The sequence below is a fragment of the Prionailurus viverrinus genome, chromosome A1 (assembly GCF_022837055.1).
Source record: "Prionailurus viverrinus isolate Anna chromosome A1, UM_Priviv_1.0, whole genome shotgun sequence".
NCBI lineage: Eukaryota > Metazoa > Chordata > Mammalia > Carnivora > Felidae > Prionailurus > Prionailurus viverrinus.
Genome location: NC_062561.1, coordinates 30,307,047 through 30,334,578, shown reverse-complemented (window position 1 = coordinate 30,334,578; position 27,532 = coordinate 30,307,047). Strand labels below are relative to the sequence as shown.

Below are 27,532 nucleotides of genomic sequence, written 5' to 3'. Positions count from 1 at the left end.
GTAAATGAATATTTGTTGAGTTTTTTCTAGTAACTTCTTTCTAAGCATAAGAGGAAGCGGAGGAAGTGAACGAGATTGGCAAGCCTCAACAGAGCTATGGGGGTTTTGACAGAGGGGCAGGAGGAGGATGCAGAGACGTCAATCGTCATCCCTCTGTTACTGCTGCATAGGTTTTTCTCCCTTCTTTTTGCAAGAAAAGCTCATGACAATAATGGTAGTAAGAGTGGCATAAGATGAGCAAAGGCACAGATAAACTGTCCAGGTCTCCTTCAGTCTCGAATAACATATCCCATTTGCATGATCTGATTCCAGGAGTTAATAATCTGCTGGGAAATCTGGGAATGGCTTGCATGTGTATTTTTGAAAAATTCTTAAGCACTCAGTCAACGCAGTGCTAGGCATCCAAACGCACTGTTTTCTGTTGAACTGTTTGTTAGTATTCATGTTTTAAAACCCACAACATTTGCTTAAAATTTTGAAATCAGCACAGGTGCTCACACATATGATGAGTATTGTACATGGATAAACCCAACACAACCTACTGATGTTTTGGTTTTAGGCCCCTCTTCATTTGAAAAACATCTGTGGTATGTTTGGAAACCAACATGGGTGAAACACAGAAGCCCTCACAAGACTCCCAGACAAGCGGGTGACTGTTCTCACCCGTGAATTATTCTGGGCCAGTACCTCGATGTTAACATGTCTTCCTTCTCTGGCTTTGGTAATTATGCCACTAGGCCGTGTAAAGCCTGTTTTCATGTGGGACAGAATTACCATATGTAATGCATATAAGCAAATATCTGCCCTTCCATTGGGTAGTGACATCATCACCCATGTTCCAAAGTGCCAAACCTCCTTTTCAGGGATACACATGACATGCCATCATGGAAGTAATTAGCATGCTTAGGGTTTTTAAAAAATGTATAAATGCATCAAATTTTCACTAGAGACTTTTGTTCTTGTCAAAATCTCTACGATAACAACGTGTGAATTACAATAAAAGGTAATTGGAACACAATGTTCCATAAGAACACGTTGAAATATGGAGCTACCTGTATAGCATTGCCTAGGGAGAGAGGTGCAGATTTCCAAGTTCTCTATGCCATTTTCCTGAGTGTCTGTTCACACTGTAACTAAGGAAATTCAAGTGCATGAGCCTGAACTAGTCACAATGGAATGATGGTACAAACACATTAAAAGCAAGGAGCATCCGCATAATTCAGACAAAGCAATTCAAAACATGATACAGAATTCAGAGCCTTTCAGTGCTCACTTGTCTGCACTAAAAGCAGCAGCACAATATTGATTTTATTTATTTATTTGCATCTTGAGGTAAAAGCTGGAAATGCACCTTACAAAATACAAATAATACAACAGGATCTTTTTAAAACAGCTTCAGAACTGCAGGAAAAAGGAAGAAAAATAAAAGTCAGAGGTGAAAGTAACACAGAAAATGAATCTCATGAAGCCTAAATTTGGCACTGAGCTTGGGGGTAACACAAAGAAAAACAGGCCCGAGTTCATGATGCCATTGTTCAGGAGAAACACAATTCCTGGTAAGTAGAATGACAGTTCCCAAATTAATTCTATTTGGTTTAGAAAGATGCTTTGTGATTTACAGTCTCACTGGCTTTACTTTCCTAAATAGTCTAGACTAGTGTTATTCAAATTTTGAACTAGCCAAATTGATAAAATCAACATTTTGTCATGACCAACAACTTTTTTAAAAATACAAATTGTTGGGGCGCCTGGGTGGCGCAGTCGGTTAAGCGTCCGACTTCAGCCAGGTCAGGATCTCACAGTCTGTGAGTTCGAGCCCCGCGTCAGGCTCTGGGCTGATGGCTCAGAGCCTGGAGCCTGTTTCCGATTCTGTGTCTCCCTCTCTCTGCCCCTCCCCCATTCATGCTCTGTCTTTCTCTGTCCCCAAAATAAATAAACGTTGAAAAAAAATAATAAAAAAAAATAAAAATACAAATTGTTACAATGGATTTTGAAACTTTAAATTTATTTCTTGCTATGCTTGTGGTCAATAAAATGTTGAAAGCCCCTGAGCGAGTCTGATGAAGTCTCTACTTTCACTGGCAACAATAGGAAGGCAGACATGAAAAATGCATGGAATTGAGGTGAGAGAGAGAGGTCTGTGCTTCTGTGCCTTGCTCAGGAAGGAAGGCATCTGTACATACATGAGGAAGGTTCTCTGGAGGGTTCTCAGTAAGGCTTTAGAGCTACAGCAAGTCCCAAAAGACAATTATCAACTGCTCTCTTGCTGTGACTTGTGATAAATTTTAATTAGTTATATTAAGAAGGGAAGATAACAGATATTAAAGTTACCTTTAAATCACAAGTCAAACAATCATACTGACATCTGCTTCAGTGTCCAGTTCAAGAGAACTGGAACTGTGTGACTTCTCAGTCCCAGCCCTTCTAGCCACAATCAGTGACTCCCCCAGACTGTTCTGCAAGCCTAGGTTGGGGCCCTTCCAACATTCTCGTGTGCACATTCCTCTTCCTCACTAGACTGAGAACCTTCTAAGACACAGATTGTATATTTCCAGCAGCAGTCACACTGCTCGGCACTTGGTAGACACTCAAAGCATATCTGTGGAGAGACTGAACGCATGGATGAGTAAATGAATATTCACTGCTACTCCTGTATTTCTCTGATGCAATCAAAATTTGTCACATTGAGGGGTGCCTGGGTGGCTCAGTTGGTTGGGCGTTGGACTCTTGATTTCGGCTCAGGGTGTTGGCTCAGGTGGTGACCTCATGGTTCGTGAGTTCAAGCCCCGGTCAGGCTCCAAGCTGACAGTATAGAGCCTACTTGGGATCCTCTCTCTCCTTTTCTCTCTGCCCCTCCCCTACTCATATTCATTTTCTCTCTCTCTCTCTCTCTGTCTCTCTCTCTCTCTCTCTCTCTCTCTCAAAAACAAATAAACTTTAAAAAAAGTTGTCATATTGAGGAATACCTGACAATCCAAGATTCTGAAATGTTTTCAGAATTAAGAAGGAAAGGGGGCTTTAATGTTTCATCCATTCTAATTTTAAAAACTGGTCACTTACACTTATCAAGGATGACATATCAGTTTCAGCTCATGTGCTGATACTGAGGGACTGGCAGCAGCTTCCCGGACTCTGAGGCTGGCCCTGGGCCAAGCTGGCAGAAGGGCACACAGAAACTGTCGAGTAGCCCACTTGCGATGACAACGGTCCACATGTCACATGCCTGCCATCTAGACGCACCTAGTCAGAGGCCCTGAATATGCATCTGAAACAGGTGCTGAAAACTGGTTTTGCTTGACACAGCACTTCTGGTCTTCCCAGCTCCTCCTGAGAAACAGCCAATGTTAAGGAGTTTGAGGATGAGCAAGGTATGGGTCATGATTATTTTGGTCCAGGTCCTCTGTTGACACTAATGGCATGACCATGAGTTCCAAGTGGCAGAGATGATGATGGGATTTATTAGACACAATCTCTTCTCCCTGGAATGGAGGAGACAAAAAGAAAGAGCAGCTACACAAAGGCTGTAACTCCTAAAACAGGTATTTCCTAATTGCTACGTAACAGCAGTTTTTAAAAATGAAGCGAGCAGCTGCAGTAATTATAGTCAACTTGTCAAAACTTTTCAGTGTTTGTTATTTTTCGATGGTGGCCATTCTGCCATTTCCTCCAGGATCTGCAGGGTTGAAACAGGGTAAGCAGCTGTCTTCAATGCTACACGAGATATACATTTCAAAGAGGGTCTTTTGTTTTGCTTCATTTTTCTTAGATCCATGTTTATATCCAAGATCGCTGTGAAGTAGAAAGCAATGCACTCTGGAGGAAATTGTTTGCAAACCAAAGAGAGAATTCAAAATTATGGGTCAGAGCCATTTGCTTGCAGTTATGATGAAAATTCATGGTGAGATTTCAGAGCACCGCTTGATCATTAAAGCATTGTTTGTGGTGCCTTACCTGAGAAATTAGATAATGGACTCTTAATGTCATTCATACCTCCACGTACTTCTGAAGAAAGGTAAGTGGGCAACATGTGGAACAGTCCTGCTGGTGTCCCCCAGGGTGGGGAGAAGCTTCCTTATGGAAAGTAGGCATCAGCAGAAGCCGCTACCACCAGAGGACTCAGCAAAGTCAGGGAGAACCTTATTCCAGAATAGGTGTGCTGAATAGGAAGAAACACATTAAAGCCCAGGGGTGGGAAGTGCCCCGCTCTGAACAGAGTGGACTTTTGTACCAAACATTTTTAAAAAATCTAAAAAAAAAAAAAAAAAAAAGCAGCACCTCTTCAGGTTTAGTCCTACAAGAGTTCTCCACCAGCCCCACGCCTACGGCCTCAGACTGCAAGAAATGTGTAGAAATCAATGCTCCAGTATCAAAGTTCTTCCGAGAGAAGGAAAGCAAACTGGTCCTGGGAAGGAGATCAGGAGATACGTGAAGTTTTGCTGAGCACACAGTTTCTGTCACAGCTATGGTATTTTATATATGCACTATATTAATAACTTTTTCCACAGGAGAAGTTTTCCACGGCGGGAAAAATAAGGCTGGCCTTCATGCTTTTTCGAGGCAATACTTAATCCCAGCAGTCAACAGAACAATGTCCGTAACATTTTACGGAGCAGCACGTGTGACCAAGGCTAGTACACCCAGCCAAGCTGTTCGAGTATAAAGGCGGCATTCTCAAATATAAAAGAGCTCTGAGGATCGGGAATTTATAATCCCTTTGCTAAAAAATAAAGTAAATAAAAATTTTAAAACTACATGACAATAAAATCCAACCAACCAAGTGATAAATTAAAAAGCAAACTCAGTAATGGAAAAGTCATGGTAAAAGAACCAGTGCTGAGCATTGCTTCCATTTAAATAGAGAACTCATAATGATTAACAGAGGGAATTATGTCCGCAGAACAAAATGTAATGCCACAGTGCTGACAAAGAGAAATAATTTGAAACAAAAACCGGGAGACAGAGGGAGGGAAGGCGGAGTGAAAAGAAACAGAGGAGCCCTTATCACCTCATCTCCCCTAACAGATTGCCTATCAAACACTATTTAAATTTGAAATAAAATTTTTTTTTAAATCATGCCAATAGCAGGATGACATAAAACTTACAATTTCTTCTGGGTTAACAAATGCTGGTAATTTCTTAAGTTTCACCTCAGCATGTGTTTTCTTCTAAAATTTGAATAAATTAAATAAAATTAAACGTAGTATTTTATAGAGAGAATGGTTGCATGTGCAGAATGATATTCACCAAACTATTTTAGGTAGTAGAATTTAGGGTGATTCTTCCTTTCTCCTTTGTTCTTGACTCAACTGTGTTTCTTGACAAGCAATGTGAGGAGCTCCTAGCGGCCTACCAAAGTGTTTTCTTGCTTCCTGTTTGCACCACGGCTAAGCCATGTTTTCCAACTCTCTTGTAGCTCCGCGTGACTATGTGACTAAGTTCTCTCCAATAAAATATGAACAGAAGTAATGTTCAGCTTCCATCAGGCGTGATCTTTGAATTCTTTCCTTCTCCTTTCTGTCCGGTGACCACAGCCAACCTAGAAAGCAGGCATTGTAGATGGAAGGTGTGTCAGAAAGTGTGAAATGTCTGAAAGTGTGTGGAGCAGAGCTATTCAACAACCAGAAACACTCACGTTGGCTGTGTTGCACGAGAGAACAAAAGCGATGTTCTCTAAGCCGTGTTGTTACGAGGCTCTTTACAGAGCTTCCTATTCGTTTCATAAAATTAATATAAGCCTGCATTATTTTATTTAAAAAATAATAATAAGCCATAATCAGAAAATAGACTCAAGCTAGTCTAAAATATAAACAAAATCCAGGCAAAACTCCTCCCCAGCACATACGTCACAGATTCCAAAGATCATGGCAATAATCTAAGAACAAATGTGGCCTCCACCATCATGACTGACATTTGAGGATAGATCTCACCAGCCAGAAGACTTGGAAGTCTCAAAGAAGGCACTTATTGGTCTCATGGATCTCCTGAATTGAATTCTTCTTTGAGATTTGTTTTGTTTGTTAATGACAGTCTGGCTTATGATGTTTCAGATTATTCAAGAGAATGTTTCCTCTGAATTCAGAAGAAAATTGGTCTCTAATCTCATTATTCTTGCTACTTACCCAAATATTTTATTTGCTTTTAAATTTATCAGTTCATCCAAACAAACCTGTGTTCTCTAAACCCTTTTTCATAAAATTTTGAAGACTAATGTTGACACAGAACCTTTTCACACAGATGAACTAAACTTCTTTGTCCATAACATCGCCTGGGAAACATCACCAGTATGCCATCCATTGTGTTTTTGACACATAAAAAGAGATGATAACTCTGTATCAGTGTATAGGGTGATTGAGGCCAGGAAAATTCCTTTGATCATTTGGATCTAATCCTGACATCAAAGTATTTATAGAAAAAGGTCTTCTGCAAACTGGAAGGGCCCTCAAGAAGCCATTTGGTCCAGGCTGTTCCAAATAAGGCATCAAATATTTTTCTTAAACTTTTTAATTAAGCTACAAGATGACAGGTTTCCAGATTTTATTTATCACCACAGAGGTAAATGGTTTTCAAATAATCACTGAGGAGAGAGACGTGGGAGGTTAAAATAAAAACTCTCATTTCATTCTCTTCACACATCTGCCCTGGAAAAATCTTTTTTGAACTCAAAAAAAATATTTAATTTTATGAAAGAACAAATTGGAATGTGAAAGGCATGAGAATCCTAAATGTCTGGCTCATTTCCTCTCAAGAAATAAAAATCTTTCAACAACATGTTTATAAGTTACAAGCCAGACACAAATACTAATTTCTCAGTCCAAAGATATCCAATTTCCATTATAATGCATTTAAATCTCTGCAAACTAGAGTGTTTTTAGAAACCATGCCAGTCAAAGATGTCTAAAACAATGTTGCCTGATTCTTTTCCGAAGTTAGCTTTATACCAATTAGCTATTATTTCTAGTGAGTACTCAGCCCCCTCAAAGATAACCATTCCGCTCCCTTTATTCTTGACTATCTTATTAATTTTGACATTTTTCCTTTTATGCATTAAGGTAGCAATAGCAGCACTATCAAATTCATCAAGTAGGGAAAGATACTTCCAACTTGAAATCTAATTAATTTTTCATGTTCATTATCTTTTAAGAGTGTTTCTTGCGAAAGGACATTATCTGCTCCTCTTTTCATGATAATTGATACAGTTCTTCCCCCATCCTTTTATTTTTTTCTAACAGGTGAGGAAAGACCTTTAATACTTATAGTTACAATCTTGCCAATAACTTCTTAAAGGATAAGTATTAAATATGTCATTCAAGATGCATAATGTGTTACCAAAATCAGATCCATTAGAATAAGAAACTCATTAAGGGGTAAGTTTAAAGAGTTTACAGAAGTACACTTACCACTTCAGGAAGCACTGAGTTATTAATATGAAACATGGTGATGTGTATTACTTTTGTATTTTTAAGAAATCATATAAACAAGAAAATCATTTTAGTTCAAATCTACCAAACAATATACTGGATATTTTTAAACATGGGCTCCCAATTACAGATAGTAAATTAGCCCAAAGAATGAATGTAGGAGAAAAAGGTGAGTGTGAGTGTCTGTGTGTGTGTGTGTGTGTGTGTGTGTGCATGCGCGTTTCAGGGAAGAAAAGGAAAATACTTTGGACAGCTACTTGATGTACCTGAAGAACTAGCTGTGCATTAAAAAGAAATAAATAGCAAGCAAATATTTTATATAAGATTTTAACAATTTTTAATGTTAGCATTAAAAAAGTAGAAGTGCAAGTTTGCCATTTGAAATTGCAATTGGAAAACAATTCTTTATGATATACTTATCTATTAAGCAAGTCTGCTAAAGGTACATCTGAGAGTGTGGAGTCAGTCCCTGCATCAATTCTTATCCAATCTACCTGAAAGGGCCAAAGCCTACTGGTCACTAATAATGAAAGAAACCTCATAAATTGCCAACGAAAAGAAAAGAGACCTTGTCTAGATCCAGAGAGAAGGGGCAAGTGGGATATGAACCCATCACCAGTCATTTTCCTCCTCAGGAGTGTGGATGCATTGAGCCCCAGAGAAATTACTAGTCCAGATCAGTGCAGGCTCCCTGGAAAGTTAGAAACGAAGAAAAGGTGAAAAGCAAAGCTTTATATGACCCATTAAAGTGCAAACTAGAGTTTTACTCACTTTTCAGGCTCACCTTTTTGTAATCAACTATGATGTTGTAGACGCTAACCTTTCTCTTCTTCGGGTAGAATATGTTGCCTTGAGTTGATTTCTGAGCGATGGAAGCACACCCACTCATACGTGGGACCATCAGCTGAACATACTAACACATTGAAACCACAGCTTTCGCCTAATGAGTGGAATTTTTCTCTGTGAAAATCTAGCTAGTTCATTAGCCAGGATCGAAACCATATACTCGGCTTCATTAGGCATATGTCTGTTCAACGGAACTATCCAGCCCCAGAAAACATTGAAATGCATGTAATATGGACAGAACAATTCTGAGGTTTCATTTAAACATTTACCTTGGGTTCTCTACTCAGGTATAGATTTTCAAATGATAGAGAGCATATTAAAGGGAACAAGAAAACTGCTAACAATAAGAAAAAGGAAAAAAAATGGCAAAAGGAAATGACAGAGTTTGAAATTTTTACCTGAATTAATCCAACGCTTATCACTGAAGGAGAACTCACAGATGCCTACGAACTCACAGAAAAAACAAAAACAAAAACAAAAACAAAACAACAACAAAAAAAACAGGTTCCCAGCAGGCATACCTACATTTTAAAGCTGATTTAGAACATAATTTTAATGCTTCTGAAATGACAGCGTTTGTATGCATTTGTCCCATCTTTAGCTATTTACATCTTGATTCTTTTCTCTATCAAAGACAAAAAAATGTAAGCAGAATTTGAAGAAAGAAGCTAAAAGGTGAGCTGTTTTGTAGAGAAGCAGGCACTCCCATTCCCTGGTCACGACTCCCTGTACCGTACAATCTACAGAGAGAATAAAATAAGTCTCTTTTTCAACAGATGAATCTTGAACTGCATTCTGAATAAACCCAATCATGACACCATCATCTTCTCCATTTAGTCTTCAATTAGATACTCAGGGTTTAAATGATCACCCTTCCTTAGGAAGATGTGTACTCTTTCCTTGTCTATTTTTGTTGATACCTTCTTCGGAGCAGCTCGTTTCTGTGTCCTACAAAAGGGGTTCTGCTTGTCTGATCACTATCATCATTAAGCGTTTATGAAGCACTTTAGACTTATTTACTGGAGCTCACGATATCCCTGTAAGATAGGTTGGTATAATGGTCCACTTATAAATGAGAAAACAGAGGTTTAGTAACTTGATCAGGGTCACATAGATAGTTTGGATGAAAGACTCAAAGTCCCTGACTTACTGTTTAGGGACACAAGTGAAAACTCTTAGTGGCATAAAAAGCTACCTGCTTCAAAACCTCACACCTCAACTGCTACGGAACATGAGTAATGAGATTGTTTTGGTTTTTTGGTGTTTTGGTTTTCGTTTTTCCTTTTGTTTTTGTTTCTGCTCTAACCCTGTGGCTGATGGCATTGCTTTAGTGGGTCTGTGATGCCAGGGCCAGTGTCTCTACAGTCTCTTGTTCTTTCCTTCTTAGTCTTAAGATTGCAGTTCTGGTCCCAGGTAATATGTCTGCAGCCAAGACAGGAGGAAGAGGAGAAAATGTCTTACCAGTCTTGTCTCCCCCTGTCAGAAAAGCAAAAACTTTCTCAAAAAATCCCCAGTACCATTCTACTAATAGGATTTTCTCAAGGGAGGCTGATAGGAACATCTAATATTCTATTGTTTTTCATGGAAAACAATAAAAACAGAAGGGGTTTGAGAAAGACAATTGTGCCAGCCTACTAATGGTGTTTGCCACTTATTTACAGAATTTTCTGTTGAATATTCATTGCCTAAGTATTTCTTGCTTCTATGACATGTCAGCAAGGCAGTGGAAGCCAGCTCCTAAGTTGTTGTTTTGTTTTGTTTTTTAATTGGGCTAAAAACTCGTAAGCAGAGAAAATTTTATCCATTGACTTTAATTTGGTGAAAGGAGAGAAATTTTACAAAGCTAGCTAAATGTTGATTTTGGTGGCTTAAATCTATGGTCCAGCTTATTATGTTCAAAGGAAACACAGTTTAAAATTTTCTATCATAGTGCAAGTGGCCACACATTTTCCAGAATCCATGCCTATATCTTTGTGACAATCTCCAACAGATATGTCTCCTTCATTTGCCACTGTGTTTATCCAAATCTTAGCACTTAACGCATGGCTCAATCACATATGTGGCATACCAAACAACTTTGTCTTGCTGGGACATTTGCCACCTGCTATTGGGAACAATTACTATGAAGATTCAGGATATAATTTTTCATGTATATTCTGTCCCATATTCCCAAAGAGTGTGACCTCTCTTCTGCTTTGTATCTATGTAGAACAAAAGCTAACATTTACTGAGCACTCAGTATGTGTCAGTTAAATAATTTACACATCTCATCTTAGTTAATTCTTTGAGATCAGCATTAGAATTATCTCCCATTTCACAGACAAGTGATTAAGTTCAGAGAGGTTAAGCAACTCACTCAAGGAACAAAAGTCCAAGCAAGTTCAAGCAGTCACTCTTAATAATTTTGGAGTTTTCCCCTCAGCTTTATTGATACATTATTTACATAGAACATACGTCAGTTTAAGGTATACAATATGATTTGGTACACATATATACTGCAAAATGATTACCACAATAAGGTTAATTAATACCTCCATCCTTTACATAATTAGCAGTGTGTATGTGTGTGTGTGTGTGTGTGTGTGCACTTGTGTGTGTTAACATTTAAGATCTACTCTCTTAATAACTTAAAATTGTATAATATGGTATTGTGAATTAAAGTCACCATGCTGTATATCACATCCTGAGACTGTATTTACCTTATAGTTGAGAGTTTGTATCCTTTGACCAACATCTCCCCATTTCCCCCATCCTCCAAGAATTCTACAATCGAGGGAAAGAAGGAAGGCAGGCAGATAGGCAAGAAGGAAGGAAGGAAGGAAGGAAGGAAGGAAGGAAGGAAGGAAGGAAAGGAGGAATGCAGGAACAGAGGAATAAAGGGAGGGATGGAGGGAAGAAGGAAGGAAGAAAGGAAAGGAGAAGAAAAAATAAATAATTATGTGGGACAGTAGTAAGAAGGAGAAAGACTAGAAGGCAGGGTGGCTTTATTGTGGGGCTAATGAGACAAAAATTTTTCTAAGCCGTCAATAAAAAGATACCCATTTCTATTAACGTGCTAGAGAAAAGGATGAATTTTATCTTCTCACTATAGAGAACAATATTGTGAAATCTTTGTCATATAAAGAGGCAATTAAAGAGCATGTAACCAAAAATGTAGGAAAACATGTTATGGAGGCGTGTCAATAAAGAGAGGTCATTTTTCTGAATTGTATGATGATTTGGGGGGTTTTCCAGCTTTCAAAAATTGTAATTTGTTATAGTTTGCTTTTTTTTAATTTTGGAGAAATATTAATTTTGTATTCACAATTTTTGTATTATTTTTCTTCAAGAGCCTCCAAATACGACATAAGCTTCAGGACTCCGAAGCTATGGTTCTGACCCCGAAGGAATGAGGAAGGTAACACCATCCATCTAATCAGCAGCTTTTTAAACCACAAACTATACAAATCATGTGTATACCTGTATGAAATACTGCAGGTGTGAGTAGTGAAGATGTCAGTCAGGATGGTGAGAAAAGCACTCCTTCCCGGGGCCGATCACCACGGAAACTTCTATTTAAAGCCTCCTCAGACCTCGGGCTTACCTAGTTCCATTATGGAGAAGCAGGGTAGGAGAGAGTGAGCACTGACTATTCTATTCACAAAAGTTTTGAAGATGCTGAATATTTGCCTATCTACAACTTTTGGCACAGAATCAAATATACCATTTTTAGGACAGTCAAGACAATAGCAGGACAAGTGTTAAAGGAGCTAATAAAGAGTTCAGCGTCTGAAGCAGAGACGACGAATGCTCTCAGGAAGACCAATGGAATCAGTGATCAGAGCTGAGAACCACACGTGAAGGTCAGACAGAAGAGGACACGGGACAACAGGTGAGTGAGCGAGGAGGGCTCAGAAAAAGTATGGAGGAGTGAGGGCCTAACACTGACGTGGCCCCGCTCAGTTAAGCCATCTTAACTGATCTTAACCCTATCCCATCTGAGGGTTTGTGGAGCTAAACAGAAGAATGGAAATGGCACACGGCCAATAGCCCAGTTGGGCTGAGTTCATTGTCACTCTGGCTGGTTCAAGATCTAATTAGAAAAACAAATGATAAAAGAAAAAGCCATTATGTTAGAGGGAAGGGGAAAGACACCAGGGATGCCAGGGGAGAGATGTGAGGGGAGAAGAACAGCAAAGAAAGCCACATTTGTGGCAAATGGAGGAGGGCCCTGTAAGGATTTACGTCCTGTTCCTCCTCTAGAGCTGGTTTCCTCAGACTCTATCCCATACCACAGAGCTCTGACCTCTACTTTAACCAGAGGACAATGGCTGAGTGGAGAAGAGTTTTCATGAAGCAGAATTCCTCGATGAGCCAGAACCCAGAGGCAACCAGTAATTTTCTACCAGAAGGCAGGGCAAAAGAAACAAGATAGCTCGGAATGAGATGTCAGCTGCATTTGACTAGATTTGCCCAAACGATAAGGATAATAGTAATTGCTTGTGTTAATTGACTGCGTGTCATGGACCAGATGTTAGGCTAAGCACCTTACAAACATAATTGCATTTCATGTTCACAGTGCTCTGAAGCAGGTATAAATACTATTTCCATTGTACAAGTTGAGAACGTTCAGGCTTAGGAAAGTTATGGAACGTGCCCAAGGTCGCAGAGATAGTAATCGGTGAAATTTTTACGGTAGTCTTTCTGAAAAGAGAGTTCACATCGTAGTACCTACTATTGGGAAATACATACTCAAGTCTAACTCAAATTAGAAGCAAATAACCTCCATTTGTGGTTTTGCTCACTTAAAGCTACAGATAAGATGTCATTCCATCTCTTTTCATTTTTCTACTTTTTTTTTCATTCACCCACGTACATCTGTGTCTGCAGACAAGGCATTTCACTGCCTTACTTCCTTCCTCAAGTAGAAAACATAGCAGTCTCTTCTGATTACTTCTTTCTTTCAGGTTTCTTGTTAGGAGGAAGCATTCAGATCTTGTCACCCATCTCCTAAATTAGTGATGTGGCCAAAAACTAGAGTCAGCCTGTTGGCCATATTTTGTATCCCATCCTCAAAGGGTAATGACCTGTGTTCCATCAACGAGCACCCAGTGACTTCCAGCTTTCCCTTAGAATCCTTGTTTCAGGTCATTCATTATAGACCATTTCTTTGCGTGCAGGCCAGAGATAACTGTGTTGTTGTTCAAACCTCAGTATCTTGCCAGTTCTGTACATTTACACACTTATAAAAAATAGTTAAGACACTAATCTCCATTAGGAACTAATGGCCCACAAAAATTCTCATCTTGGCTTGAAACTGTGTTTGAGTTAGAAACCACTAGATTTTTCTTTATCCTGGGACGCCTAGGTGGCCCAGTCAGTTCAGCATCCAACTCTTGATTTCAGCTCAGATCATGATCTCATGGCTCATGAGTTTGAGCCCCATGTGGGGCTCTGCACAGACAGTCAGGAGCCTGTTTGGGATTCTTTCTCTCCCTCTGTCCCTCCCTTGTTCATGTGTACATGCTCTCTCTCACTCTCTCTAAATAAATAAATAAACTTGAAAACAAAAAGCCTTTTCTTTATCCTTCTATAACTTAAGTTATCCAAAGCTAGCATACCATTTTTACCATACAATATGAAGACTATCTCCCAAGCAGAGTGTATTAAAATTTTTTATACTAAAGAATTCAACTTTTTAAAAAGGATTTAAAATTTGAATTTGTATAATGAACACAGATGACATAACATTTTTAAAGGCTACCATAAAAACAAGTATAGATACCTCCAAGAAATTGCTGTTTTGAAAATAATAGTGATCTCACGTTAAAAACAAAACAAAACAAGAAAAGAAAGAACAGAAATTTAGCAAACCTGGCCAAATCGTAAACCCTTGAAGCAGACCGTTCTTCAAAATTCTGGTGAATTCTAACCTAGATGTTACAGCTATTTAGAATATATTGAAGATCATATACTACATGGTGAGTGTACTTCCTAACATATGATTAACAAGTAGCGATTCTAGGCTCCCATGTTATTTTAAACATTAACGCTGTGGGAGCTCATGTTAAGGCTTTGCTTTATAGAGCTTCCAGATCTGGGAGGAAGCAAGTCGAAATAGGACACAGGTGTGTCCTGAGTAAAGAGCAACAGTCCCTGTACAATACGGAAAGATGAGGTTAAATAGGTACAGAGGAAAAGGTTAGGACTTGAGGTCCCTAAATGTAGAAAAAACACACATTTTAAAACAGTGCTAGGGACATCTGACCTTGAGAGAAACTCCCTCAGGTCTGACCACGAGAAAAACTCCCACAGACATAAAGCTTTTCTTAAAAATGTAACAAACACTAGGTTTTTACTGCAACCCCCCACCCCCCCGCCGCCCCCTCGTGTTTCCCAGAGAAATGAACAACTCAGCACCTACGGTTATCAGGCCAGTGAAGAAAAAAAAATATTGAGGCAGGGGGCGAGGGGATGGACCAAAACCCTATCAAATAATGTCCTTAGCCCATAGTTGGGGCTATTCACTTTCAAATGCCACCTCTCTGCAAAGCAAGCTTTGGTGCTATTCTTATTTTTGTTATTCTTACTTTTTAATCAACTTTTGCCCATTGCTTATTTTATTTTCCGCCCACCTCTTCATCCTTCAAAGCAGGGAGACAATGAACACCAGGTACTGAGGCATAAAACCCTGCAATATCTTGGCTGCTTTTGTCTTAGATCAGGTGGCTGGGACCACTTTGAGTCCTTGGGTTTGGAATCATATAGGTCTCATATGGACATAGCGTAAGCTAAATAACTTCTGTGAGTTTTAGTTCCTCATCTGTAAAATGGGGATCATAATGCTTCCCTCCTTTGCTAGTTGAGCACTAAATGCTCTGTATAGAGTACAGAGCCATGGATCATTCTATAGGGCATCTCTTCTTGAATGTCCCTCAGGCACTTCAAAATCAAAAGTGAGTTTATCAAGCGCACCACCTAGTGAATAGTAAATCAGAACCTGTGTTGTCTTGGTTTTTTTTTTTTTTTTAATTTTTTTATGTTTGTTTATTTTTGAGAGAGAGAGAGAGAGAGAGAGAGAGAGAGACAGGGCATGAGCAGGCAATTACTCACCGGAACCATCCCTGACTTCCCCCTTCTCCCCCACCTTCCATATTTAATTGGACCTGTAAATGGTGTCTCAGCTGTCTCCTCAATATACAGAATCTCATACAAAGATGGAGCAGGGTTTCCAAGGGATTTCTAGAAAAAAATGTAATATCCCCTCCGTGTCTTCGCCCCCTTTCCCACCCCAGAAAAGCTCGGGAACCTCATAGATTCCAGAGTCTGTCACATCCATTCATTCCCCAGTTCAAAATTTCACTGATAGAGTTATTACCTCAAAGTGTCCCCTTGGTAACAGTGTAAAAAAAAATGATAAAACAACTTCCAATTCCATTCAAAGCCACCAATGACTGTCATCCACAGAGTACTGACAGCTCCCTCACTCTATCCTAGCACACACATATAATGTTGGGGGAAAACAGAAGTACTTTGAAATGCTTATTAATGTTGTTTCCCTCCTAGGTGATTATTTGGAGTTGAATTGGGTCCTCACTGCCCTCTAAATTCACATATTGATATCCAAAACCCTAGTACCTCAAAGCATGACCTTATTTGGGTATAGGGTCTTCACAGAGGTAATCAAGCTAAAAGAGGGTGGGCCCTAATCCAATATGACTGGTATCCTCATAAGAAGAGGAAATTTTATCATGGACACTTAGAGAGAGGAATGGTGTGAAGGCATAGGGAAGAAAATGGCCACCTACAAGCCAAGGAGATGGCCTGGAACAGATTTTCTCTCACAGCCTTCAAAAGGAATCACCCCTGTCAATACCTTGATTTCAGAGTTCTGGCCTCTAGAACTGTGAGATGAGAAATTTCTGCTGCTTAAGCTCCCTGCTCTGTGGAACTTTGTTACAGCAACCCTAGCAAAGTAATTTCAGGAATGCAGGTTCTTTCCCTACCACCCTTTCACCATTCCCACAGCCAAGAAAGGAGTGGGTGAGGACCTCCGAGGGAGGAGGTGGAAGGGATCTGGAATGACTCATCAGGCTGATAGGGATGAAAGAGTCCACCAAGATTCAAGGGAAGAGTGGACTTGTGGAAGACAGAGAGGGGGGAAAAGAAAGAAAAAAAGAAGAAAGAAGAAAATTAAAAAGGAGAGAAAAATCAGGACTATCCTAAAAAAAATGTTAATGTTTGTCTTTGAGAGGGAGAGAGAGACAGAGTGTCATCTAGGGTGGGGCAGAGATAGAGAGAGACACAGAATCTGAAGCAGGTTCCATGCTCTGAGCTATCAGCACAGAGCCCAACATGGGGCTCCAACCCATGAACCGTGAGATCCTGACCTAAGGCGAAGTCAGATGCTCAACTGAACCACCCAGGTGCCCCTTATTAGGAATATCTTACATGTCTACCATCTCTTATATCAGAGTAGAACTTCTGTGGAAGAGTGCAGTAGAGACACCCCTTACAAGTGTTACTCCTCAATTCTCTAGAAATTTGCAAGCCCCCTAGAAGAGAAGCCCAAGGTTCTCATGATGCCAGATGACTAGATGTAAGAAGTGGAATTGGCTGGGGAAGCCATCTAGGTAGATGGATGTCTAGGTAAATGAATGGATTCTCCATAGTCCAGGGATCCAGAAGCCCTGTGCTCCAGCTGGTGGTAGGGGGTGGGCACGTACCCTAGTACTGAGCCAAGTTGTAGACTAGGACAGGCCTGGGTCAGGACAGCAACCACAGAGCGGGGAAACTCATGGTCAGAGGTCATCACCCCTGACTTGAGCAGTGGCTGCCCACACAACACCCAAAGCATAAGGCAGGACCAGCCACCCATCCGTGGACACTTACTTGTTCAATGATCAGATGGCATGAAACATCTTAGAGAATGCAGACCAAATGGACAATAAATAAAACAAAGGTCCCCAGACTGCTCCCATGTGGACACTTAAGCATCTATTTGCACACACATGGCATTTTTGCAGAACAGAGGCAAGCGAGGCCCTCTGTGTTGAAAGAAAACATATGGGAACTTTGAACTTTGGACAAAGAGCTTACGAACACCATAAACCCCCTTTTTATACGACACGATACTGAGCTATAGGTAACTTGCAAATTGACGTTTTTGCAGCCATCGTAGGGAAGGGGGCTCATAGGTAAAGCAAGTCTGGGTTATCAGACCATTACTATTTTTACCTTGCACCTCGGAATTATGGTTAGTAAAGTTCTACTCCGACCTCACCCCATTAGGTAATGAACTTGGCATGACAGTCAGGTAGCTTCAATTGTAATTTTGAAAAATCACATTAGAATGAGTGACTCCATTTACTCATTCAGTACAGTGCTATAATGTGCAAGCAGATGTCACAGTAGGCTCTAGAGGGGACCAAAGGATTGCAGATCTGGAAGACTGGCCAATGCCCAACCGTCACTGCTCAGTGGGTCCCCAGAGCAAAGTTCCCACTGCACAGGGGATGACATTCTTCTTCCTCCTCCAGCCTGTCCCTCTGGTGTAGAGTGCCAGTTCTCAGCATCCTGAATCCCTCTTAAAAGCTTTCAAACCTAAGCTGGAAAAAGAAGGGTCACGTAGTGGGGGCGGGGGGTGGGTAGGGTGGGATCAGTCATATGCGGGCTAATCTCCACTTTCAGAGTCGATGGGGCTTATTGTTCACAACACTGTTCTAGCTTTCTGTGCAGCAAGCCCGCGTCTCCTCATCTATATTCAGGTAGTGATTTTGACTATTATGTAGCTGGGAAACTTGAAGTGAATTTTCTGGGTGGTTAATAAGCTATCTGCACGAGTATTAATGAGCAGTGACCTTGCACTGAAACAAACGTTCCCTGAGTGTCTGTCTCTCCATGACTTCCCTCACATCATAGCGTTTTGCCTCCTGACTTTCCTAGCTGATTGGTGTTAGCCAACGTCTCTACCTTGCAAAATCAGACATGCTAAGTGGGTACAGCGGCTGTGCACCCACACGGCTTTTAGAAGCCACGCGTGAAGGATGTGAACAGGCCTCTGAGAGATTTTCTTTACCTTTCATCACTGCTCAGCATGTACTTACATGGTCTGTGATACTTGTGTCGGCACGGCGATTTTAGAGAGATGGGTCTGACGGTTTTAGTGAGCAGCCGATGCGTGCCATGCACCATCCTAAATGCCAACAGACTGACAAATGACAGGGAACAGCATAAAACTAAATATTCTCATATTCTCCTTAGAAACTGCTTGCAGAAAGTCTTTTTTTTTAAATTTTCTTAATGTTTATTTATTTTTTAAGAGGGCGACAGAGAGTGTGTGAGTGGGGAGGGACAGAGAGAGAGGGAGACACAGAATCCAAAGCAGGCTCCAGGCTCTGAGCTGTCAGCAGACAGCCCGAGGTGGACCGTACCTGAGCCGAAGTCGGACACTAACCAACTGAGCCACCCAGGTGCCCCTTACAGAAAATGCTGAATAACCTATATGTAAAACATAAAAACTACCTACTGTCTTGAAAAATCATCTAGAGAAAATTCTTAAGTCTACATTTATAAGAGATTGACATATACTAAAAACATGTAGAATATGCAATGAATATATGTATACATGCATACATATAACATGTATATAAACATACATACCACCTCACCCCGGTCAGAGTGGCTAAAATGAACAAATCAGGAGACTATAGACGCTGGCGAGGATGTGGAGAAATGGGAACCCTCTTGCACTGTTGGTGGGAATGCAAACTGGTGCAGCCGCTCTGGGAAACAGTATGGAGGTTCCTCAAAAATTAAAAATAGAACTACCCTATGACCCAGCAATAGCACAATTAGGAATTTACTCAAAGGATACAGGAGTGCTGATGCATAGGGGCACTTGTACCCCAATGTTTATAGCAGCACAATCCAAATTATGGAAAAAGCCTAAATGTCCATCAACTGATGAGTGGATAAAGATGTGGTTTATATCTACAATGAAATACTACTTGGCAATGAGAAAGAATGAAATCCTGCCATCTGCAGCAACATGAATGGAACTGGAAGGTATTATGCTGAGTGAAATAAGTCAGTCAGAGAAGGATAGATATCATATGTTTTCACTCATATGTGGATCTTGAAAAACTCAACAGAAGACCATGTGGGAAGGGAAGGGGAAAAAATAGTTACAAACAGAGAGAGGGAGGCAAACAACAAGCGACTCTTAAATATAGAGAACAAACTGAGGGTGGATGGTGGTGGGGGGAGGGGGAGAGGAGAAAATGGGTGATGGGCATTGAGAGGGGCACTTGTAAAAAAAAAAAAATGGGCTTAACTCCTAGAGATTCTAACTGGGTAGACCTGGGCTGGGCTTACAACTCTATAAATTTAAAAAGCTACACTCACTCAATGGTAAGAACCATTCAAGTTTAGAAGTCATTGCTGTTCAAGATGTAGAGACAGAGTCTAAGTAGACCAACGGGAGAACATGCTGGAAAATATCCACATTATTTACAATCTTTTAAACCATTAATTCAGAACATGCACACACACACACACACACACACATTTAGAATCCTAAAATAACTAGTAAAATTTGTTAGGCAGGGGAAAAAATGCCACCTCCCCAATTTGCTGTATGATAAGCAGAGTGTCACTGAAAATACTTTGGCTCTTGGGCTATGAAATAGTTGACCTTTTGTGCCTTGAACACTAAAAGACACTCATCAGATAGATTTTTTTTTTCTGTATTCTTTTTCCCTGAGATTCTCCTGCTGAGTTTGTGTATCCATAGACTGAAATTAACTTTAAGAGAGTCAGTAAGGGCAAGACGGCCTTGAGTTATAGTTACAGGGTACCCGTGCTACCTATGTAACACTGGAAGAAGAATGAGGATTGCCTCTTGCACGTTTTTGCTTTTAATCCACCGCCTCAGGTAATGCCCTACATATAAGAAGTACTAAAAACTACTTGTGCATTTAGAATCTCACCCTCTCCTGCTTCTCTTGGGATTCATTCTCCTAAATCCATAACTTCTCCCAACAAAGACTAGACTTACACTTCACAAAGAAAGAGAATTGATTATCCAAGATTAAGACAACATGATTCTTCTTTAATCATAAAGCCTGAGTCTCTGGTTTATTAGCTGTGTCTTGTCCCCACCCACAGTCTTGCCCTTAAATCCCAGGCTAACTAAATATGGGTTCAACTCATTTTAGGGGTGGGAGGCAGTCTCTAGTTGCTTAATTGTCTATGTAGAAAAGATATCAAAAGTTCTTTGGTGTTGTCTATCATGTGCATAAAAGTAAGACAATGAAATGAGTTTGTTGTCATAGACAACACTAAGAACAGATTTCTCTTAGGGTGTCGCTGGAAGACAAGATAAAAACAAAAACGTATGAGGGTATTTTGAGTCTTTAGTTGAACTTAATTTGAGTGCTGTTGTTTCTCTACTCAAACACCTCATTAACGAAAGCACCATAAACTTCAAATGTCAACTTTGAAAACTGTTATAAAAGCACCAGTCATTGCTGCCCTAACTTTACTTTTGCTTGTCAAACTCAGAAACTCCCTCGCTTCCTCCCATACTCTCTTCTCTCTGTTTCATTTGTAATTTCCTAGCTAAGGGAGATGAGTAGCTCCAATGACATAAATCCCCAAGTGTCAGAAGGAGACCAGGAAGGAAGCTATCACACACACACAGATCACTTTCATGCAGTGCAACTTGTCACCATGAAGGACGCTCCCATTTACAGAACACCTCTGCCCCTCTCTTCCCGCCACCTACACTCCCTTCCAGTGCTGTCCCTTCTTCTCTTCGCAGGGAGATTGCAGAGTTCAGGAAGGGAGAACACAAAAAGCTGACTCTATGAGAAAGTGAATTTCTCAGATTGGATAGCTTGAAAGAGACGTGTTGGGTTACGGAAGCAGCTGCCTTTAGGTCACCGGATCTACACGGGCCCAATAGAGGAGTGGCTGGATCCATCTACACAACTACACCTAATGTGAAGTCAGGGGTTGAAGTAATTTTCTGGATGACATTGTTGTCCCTTGAAGGAAAAAAAAAAAATTGGTTTAAACTAGAGGAAAAAATATCACAGTGGAGTTAAGTGGATTACTATCTCAATTTTCTATCTCATAAGGCAAGAGTCTGAATTGATGGCATTACCTTTGGGTGCCTCGATGCTGATTGCTTTTGCTCAGACACACTATGCATAAATACATAAATGGACCTGCTCCCCTCCTCTAGCATTATGTGACATGGTAGAAAGAAGGCAACAGATTAAGCAGGTGTAATTCCATTGCAAAAGAAAAGATTTAGAATTATTATCCCTAAGAATATTCTAAGATTTCCACCAGAGTTCATCATTCAACAAACATGTGTTGGATATCTAATGTGGCCAGGAAACGTGCTGGGTCCTTGGGCTACAGCAGAGGTTAATATAGAATAAACACCGTCCTTGTCCTTCTGGGGCACCCCCTGGCAGTTGACAAAGCAGAAGGACAATTACGCAAATAATAAGGATCAAGTGTGACGCATATGGCAATGGGAAAGTTCAGGCAGCTACAGGCACAGAAAGCGACAGCAGCTGACCAAGGCCTGAGGCAAGTGAAGTCTCTCAGAGGAAACGATGCCTGAGCCAAGACCCAGGAGTTGTTAACTGGGCCCAGAGAAAAGCATCTGTGAAGGCCCAGAGGTCAAAGACAGCTTGGTGTATCTGAGGGTCCATAGCAAGCCAGCGTGGCTGGACAAGGAGAGTAAGGGAAAGGCGGGCGGTGGAGGGTGACGCCACCCACAGGAATGGCGGTCCTGCTGCTGGTCAGTCCTTCATGATCTCTGGTTGAAATTTTCCCCCATTTCCCATCCCAGGTGCTCTGCATCCTTTCCTTATTTCCCAACCTCTCCCTCACTCTCAGAGGAGTGAAGAGTCTCGCCTCTTCCTTCACTGAGGCTATTCCCTCTTGGACAGACCCTAATGGTTCTGTGTGTTCCTTCTTGCCACCATGCTATCTCCTCCTTGCCTCCCACCTGAGGGGAGGGGAGGAGCGGCTCAGTAGGAGAAGCAGGCACTGAGCACCCACAGGCTCAAAGCCTTGTGCTAGCGACTGAGTGGGGACAAGCATGGCAGGAAATACCCACACTTAAAGCTAAGATAAAGAACCCCGAGAGCCATGTCTCCCCCGCACTGGATTGACATGGAGTCACAGGGAGGACAGTCTGGGAAGAAGCAAGTGAGTGGAGGGATCATAACCCTGGATCCCAAGATGGCAAACATCCACTGCAGATCTGGGCGGCACATATCTGTTTCTTCCTCCCCCAGTTCTCGGACTTCCCCATTCTGAAGCAGCATCAGACGGTGGAGCAAGGAGACAGAAAAATAAGGTGGAAGGAGGCACGCGAAGTTCTTTTTATGCAAAGCAGCAGAACAGAAAAGGACACGAGAGGTGCCTCAGATGGAGGACATGAAGGGCTGACCTTGCCCTGGACTCAGAGGAGGAGCACAAAAGGGAGCTCTGAGTTCTCTCCCACCCAGCACGCCAGGCTCGGAGAAACAATAACACGATACCAACAAAAAACAAAACAAAACAAAAAAACAAGCCAGGTAGCTTGGTGAGTGCCTTCCAGAACTGTGAGATATTAACAGAAAAGATTCAGACAAGGCATAGAACCACCGGAAGCAAAGAAACAAGGGATACCCATCAAACTGAGGGAAACATTAGTAATTGTGTACTGATTGATTCTTTCGTTACAAATAGGCTGGCAAGCTTTGTCCAATGTACTTAAGCAAATCAGGGGTGTCATCAAGAGTCAGTATTTCTTCATCCCTCAATTCGGTTCTCTTCCACGTGGCTTTATGCTCAGGTCCCACACGGTGGCAAGATGGCCCTCAGCAGGTCTAAGACCTGCAGAGCACCTTGGCTCTGAATCCAACAGAAAAGAGCACTGGCCTCTCCCCACCAGACGATAACGTACAGAACCCTCACTCTGTCCCAGACACTGGTCTAAGAGCTACCCTTATGTCAACTCACTGGGTCTGCACAACAATCCTGTATTATACTGAGACACCGAGGGGGCAGGTAGCTTGCCTGAGTCACTCATCTAATTGGCAATAGAGGGAGCATTTGGGCCCAGTCGTCAAGACCCAGGGTCTGGACTCCTAGCCACCACGCACACTGCCTTCGGGTGCTGTCGGGGGATCGAAATGGAATGGTTGTGTGCCCCTGTGCCAATCACCTGAACTTGACCCCGTGACCAGCCCAGACTTGAATCACACATCACACAATGCCGGGAGCCAACCAACTGAACCATGGGCTGACAGTGAACAGGGTGGCTGGTTACCAGGGGGAGATCAGGGTGCCACCAGGGGGGTGAACGGAACAACAAGATGCCGGCTGCTGAGTATAAACAGAGTGCTGCTTGCCCATGCCTCAGACCCTGTTCTTCCCATCTTCCTTCTCTCTCATTTCTGTCTTCCCCTCTGCCACCTATTTCATAGCAACACTAAGTATACTATGCACCAGATGCATGGACAGAGACTTACTAAAACAAAGCCCTCACTCTCACAGTGCTTACATTCTAGCAGAGGTCGCAATGCACAGAATACAAATATATGAAATTCAGAGGTCCTGGGAAGAAAAATAAGGCAGAGTGAGGGACACAGAATGGAGGAGGGAAGAGGAAGGAGTGTCATTCTGGATAGAGTGATCAGCAGATGCCTCTTGGCTGAGGGAACATTGAAGCGGAGGTCTGAATAAAGTGAAGGGGGCTAGTGAGCCATGCAGATTCTGGAGGGAGGGAGATTGCCCATCTATCAGTGGGGAAGGGCCTGATGTGAAAGGGGGCCTCCCAGGTTCTCAGGCTGGGAGGGGCCGGCGTGGCTGTAGAAGAGTGAGAAGGGGAAGAGGGAGGAAGGGACGTCAGGAGAGTTTCTTCCAGGGTCCCCTCAGCGACTTCCGGGGCCTCTCTATCTAAACCCAGAGCTGGAATCCCCATCTCTTTCCAAAGGGGTAGCCCCTACTTTTTGCTCCCTCAATATAAAAGTCATGGCCACATCTCAAACTTAGCATGTTGAAATTAAAATCATCCCCTTTGGGCCACCTGGGAGGCTCAGTCACTTGAGGGTCCAACTCTTGATTTCGGCTCAGGTCATGATCCCAGGTTCATGAGACTGAGCTCTGCATGGATCTCCATGCTGGGCACGGAGCCTGCTTAATATTCATTCTCTCTCTCTCTCTCTCTCTCTCTCTCTCTCTCTCTCTCTCTCAAAAAAAAAAATTACAAATCAAAAATTAAAATCATCCCCTTTGAATTCAGATCTATTTCTCTTTCCTGGTGACTGTACAGTCTCCAAGTTGTCCACACCTTGAACCACGAGTAACTTCTCTCTCTCTCCTTCACCCACCAAGACCCATTCAAATAGGTTTTGTTGTTATTCTCTTGTTGTAACGTCTCTCGCATCTGTCCCTGATTCTGTTCTAGGTAAGACCCTCATCATTTCTGACCACAGACAGCTGCAAATACTGCACCCTGCTCCCACAAGTTCCACCACACCCCCTTCCATGCTGGACATCTCAGAGGGGGAGAGCAATCTTCTGAGTCCACAAGTTTCATCACTGCTAGAAAACTTCAACACACTCTAATGTCTTCTTGATAAGATTTAAATTCTCGGCATGGACCTAGTTAGCGTTCAAGGTCTTTGATAAGGCAGGGCCTGGCCTATGTTCACAGCCTTTACTTCTATTTCCAATCAGCTAAGCCAAATCACTTGTCATTCTGGGCTTCTCTCACTTTCTGCCTTGGTTTGCTATTTTCTCCTGCTGGAATATACAATCCCAACCCCACTAGCTATGGGAATCTTTGCAACGAGGCTCAATTCAAATGCCTCCTTTCACATGAGCCTGTTTTATTCTGCCAAGCTCACAAGTTGTGCCAAACTTGTGGGGTGTTGCTTTCAGGAACCAAGACATAATGGTATGCAGGGTCATAGGCTAGGGGTCTATTAGAGCCTCTGTTTCCAAGAAATCCCAGTAAGTGGCCTTCAATTTCCACTCTGATGATGTATAACACAAGGACAAGGAAGGGCAGTTTCTTGCATCAGAAGCACATGGGCAACTTATGCCCATGATAAGCAACCCAGAGACTCTATGAGGGGAGTCACTGAAGCCTCTATGGTGAAAGACTCTCTAAGAGCAATACAGGAATTCTTGTTGATTTCCATTTGGACAGATTCTATAGCCTTCTGTTGGAAGGGGCTGCATCCCAGTTGGGTTGATTTGCAAGTAACAGCACAAATGAGTTAAGTGAAATTTCAAATTTTAAGTGTTTTGATAGTCTCAGGAATGTAACACCTCTTGATTTCCCAAATAATTCAGCCAAGGTGATAGGGCATTACACTCTGTGTGGGACAGCTGTCCGTCCCCTCTTTGTAAGCTAGTTTGTTTGTAGGTCCTTAATGAGTGTGTCAAATGAATGTCTCCAGAGACGAATTCCATCAATGCAATGCCATATCTGTGCCCTTGAGAAAGGGACATGCAGCTAAGAACTTCCCTGCAGAGACCGTGTGCAAAGGCAAGTTTGCTCGAGTGCTCCATGGGTAAACGTGTGTATGGTCCTTCAGAGTTGAAGGCAAACTACAGCTTAGGGGATGTTGACATAGGGACTGCACAGAACGTAGCAACTTAATCTGGAATTGCAACAATTTACTGATTGCTGATGGGATGGAGTCAGTAATTTCAATTATATTGGGTATTGGGCATGGGGTCCTAAGTACATGGAAACACAGCATGAAAGTTACAGTGATGTGAGATACATATATATATATATATATATATATATATATATATATATATATAATTCCAGTTATATATATATATATATATATATATATATACATAATGTTTATTTAAGAAGTAGAAAAGGTGGGGGGGGGCACCTGGACGGCTCCGTTGGTTGAGCGTCCAACTTCAACTCAGGTCATGATCTCATGGTCCGTGGGTTCGAGCCCCACGTCAGGCTCTGTGCTGACAGCTCAGAGCCTGGAGCCTGCTTCGGATTCTGTGTCCCCCTCTCTCTCTTCCCTTCCCCTTCTTGCACTCTGTCTCTCTCACAGAGATAAATAAACATTAAAAAAGGAAAAAGAAGAAGATGGCTATGCCCACACCCAAGCTCCTGGATAGAAACCCTCCTCTGCTGCAGCCCTGCCTTTCCCTGCAGTGCAGGCTTCTCTCTCACTCTCTTTTCCCTCTCTCTCTGCACAAACCCCTTCAGGGTATTTTGGATTTCTTGCTGCAGCTGTGAAGTTGCAGCTTTCAGTTTCTGCTCCACCCAAACACTCACAGCTCGGACCTTCTGGCCTCATCAGGAGCCAGTTAATTAGCAAAGAGCGATGTATGAAAGCAGACTGGAGGCCCTTGGTTGTGGTTGTGCCATTCCGTTCTTCACATCAATTGTTCCGGTCGCCTCCTATTCACTCCACTGGTGAGGGAGGGATCCCCTGCCTTAAAGAGTAAGAGACGGCCAAACACACACACAGCACCCAGCACTGGACAGTGGACAATGGCCACACATACTGCACAGCCCAGAGTAGACAGGCCGCACTTGCCACGCAGAGCCACAAGGGGGCGCAGTCAGGAACAGAATGACCAAGCAAGGACTGGCGGCAGGGGGACTGGCTGCAGGGGGACAGGCGTCCTAGAAACTAGAGGGTGAACTGGCCGCAGGTTCCAGTGGGACGATGTGATTGGTTTATCTGAATAATTTCGCAGGCTGCCAGGGAGGCGAAACCTGTTAGATTGAGGAGGGGGTGGAGTGCAGGTGGTCCAACTGAGGCAGGAAGTCCCAGGTGGGGAGGCTTTGCTGCTGGGTGGGCAACAGCCCGGGAACTCATCCTGAGCCCCGTGAGGCCCTGGGAAGCTCAGAGATGTCAAGGCAGCACCTGCACCTTAATTTCAGGCCCCATCCCACGTCTCTGCCCTCCAAAGCCGTTCTGATTTTCACCTACCTCTCACCTCCCCCTTGTCCCGTCTCCTGCAGGCGGCCATCGTCACCCCACGCCTGTTCTAGTCCAGTGGCTCCTCTGCACTCGCTGTTTTCACTCTTCTCTCCACTCCCACACCGGCCCAGCCCATACTTTTCCTCCAGCCTCTACGATACACATCTGCCCTTCCTACTCAAAACGCATCACTATTTTCCCATCACGCTTGACGTGAAGTAAAACCCCACGTTATGGCCCAGAGGCTCGGTAAGTTGCGGGCTCCACTGCCCTTCCCCGCCTCATTTCCTTGCTGGC

General features: G+C 42.3%; 1 long non-coding RNA gene across 3 annotated transcripts; it reads right to left on the bottom strand.

Annotated features, from left to right (window-relative positions):
- Positions 1-1,302: 1,302 nt before the first annotated feature.
- LOC125173300 (uncharacterized) lies at positions 1,303-27,532 on the bottom strand. 3 transcript variants are annotated; one of them, XR_007154989.1, is made up of 3 exons: positions 27,245-27,532; positions 3,061-8,109; positions 1,303-1,401 (listed from the first exon to the last, which is right to left on the bottom strand). It is a non-coding gene; the product is annotated as an uncharacterized LOC125173300 (long non-coding RNA). The 3 variants fall into 3 exon arrangements; XR_007154991.1 differs by lacking the exon at positions 1,303-1,401 and having other exon boundaries at positions 2,840-4,156; positions 4,276-8,109; XR_007154990.1 differs by lacking the exon at positions 1,303-1,401 and having other exon boundaries at positions 2,840-5,536; positions 7,987-8,109.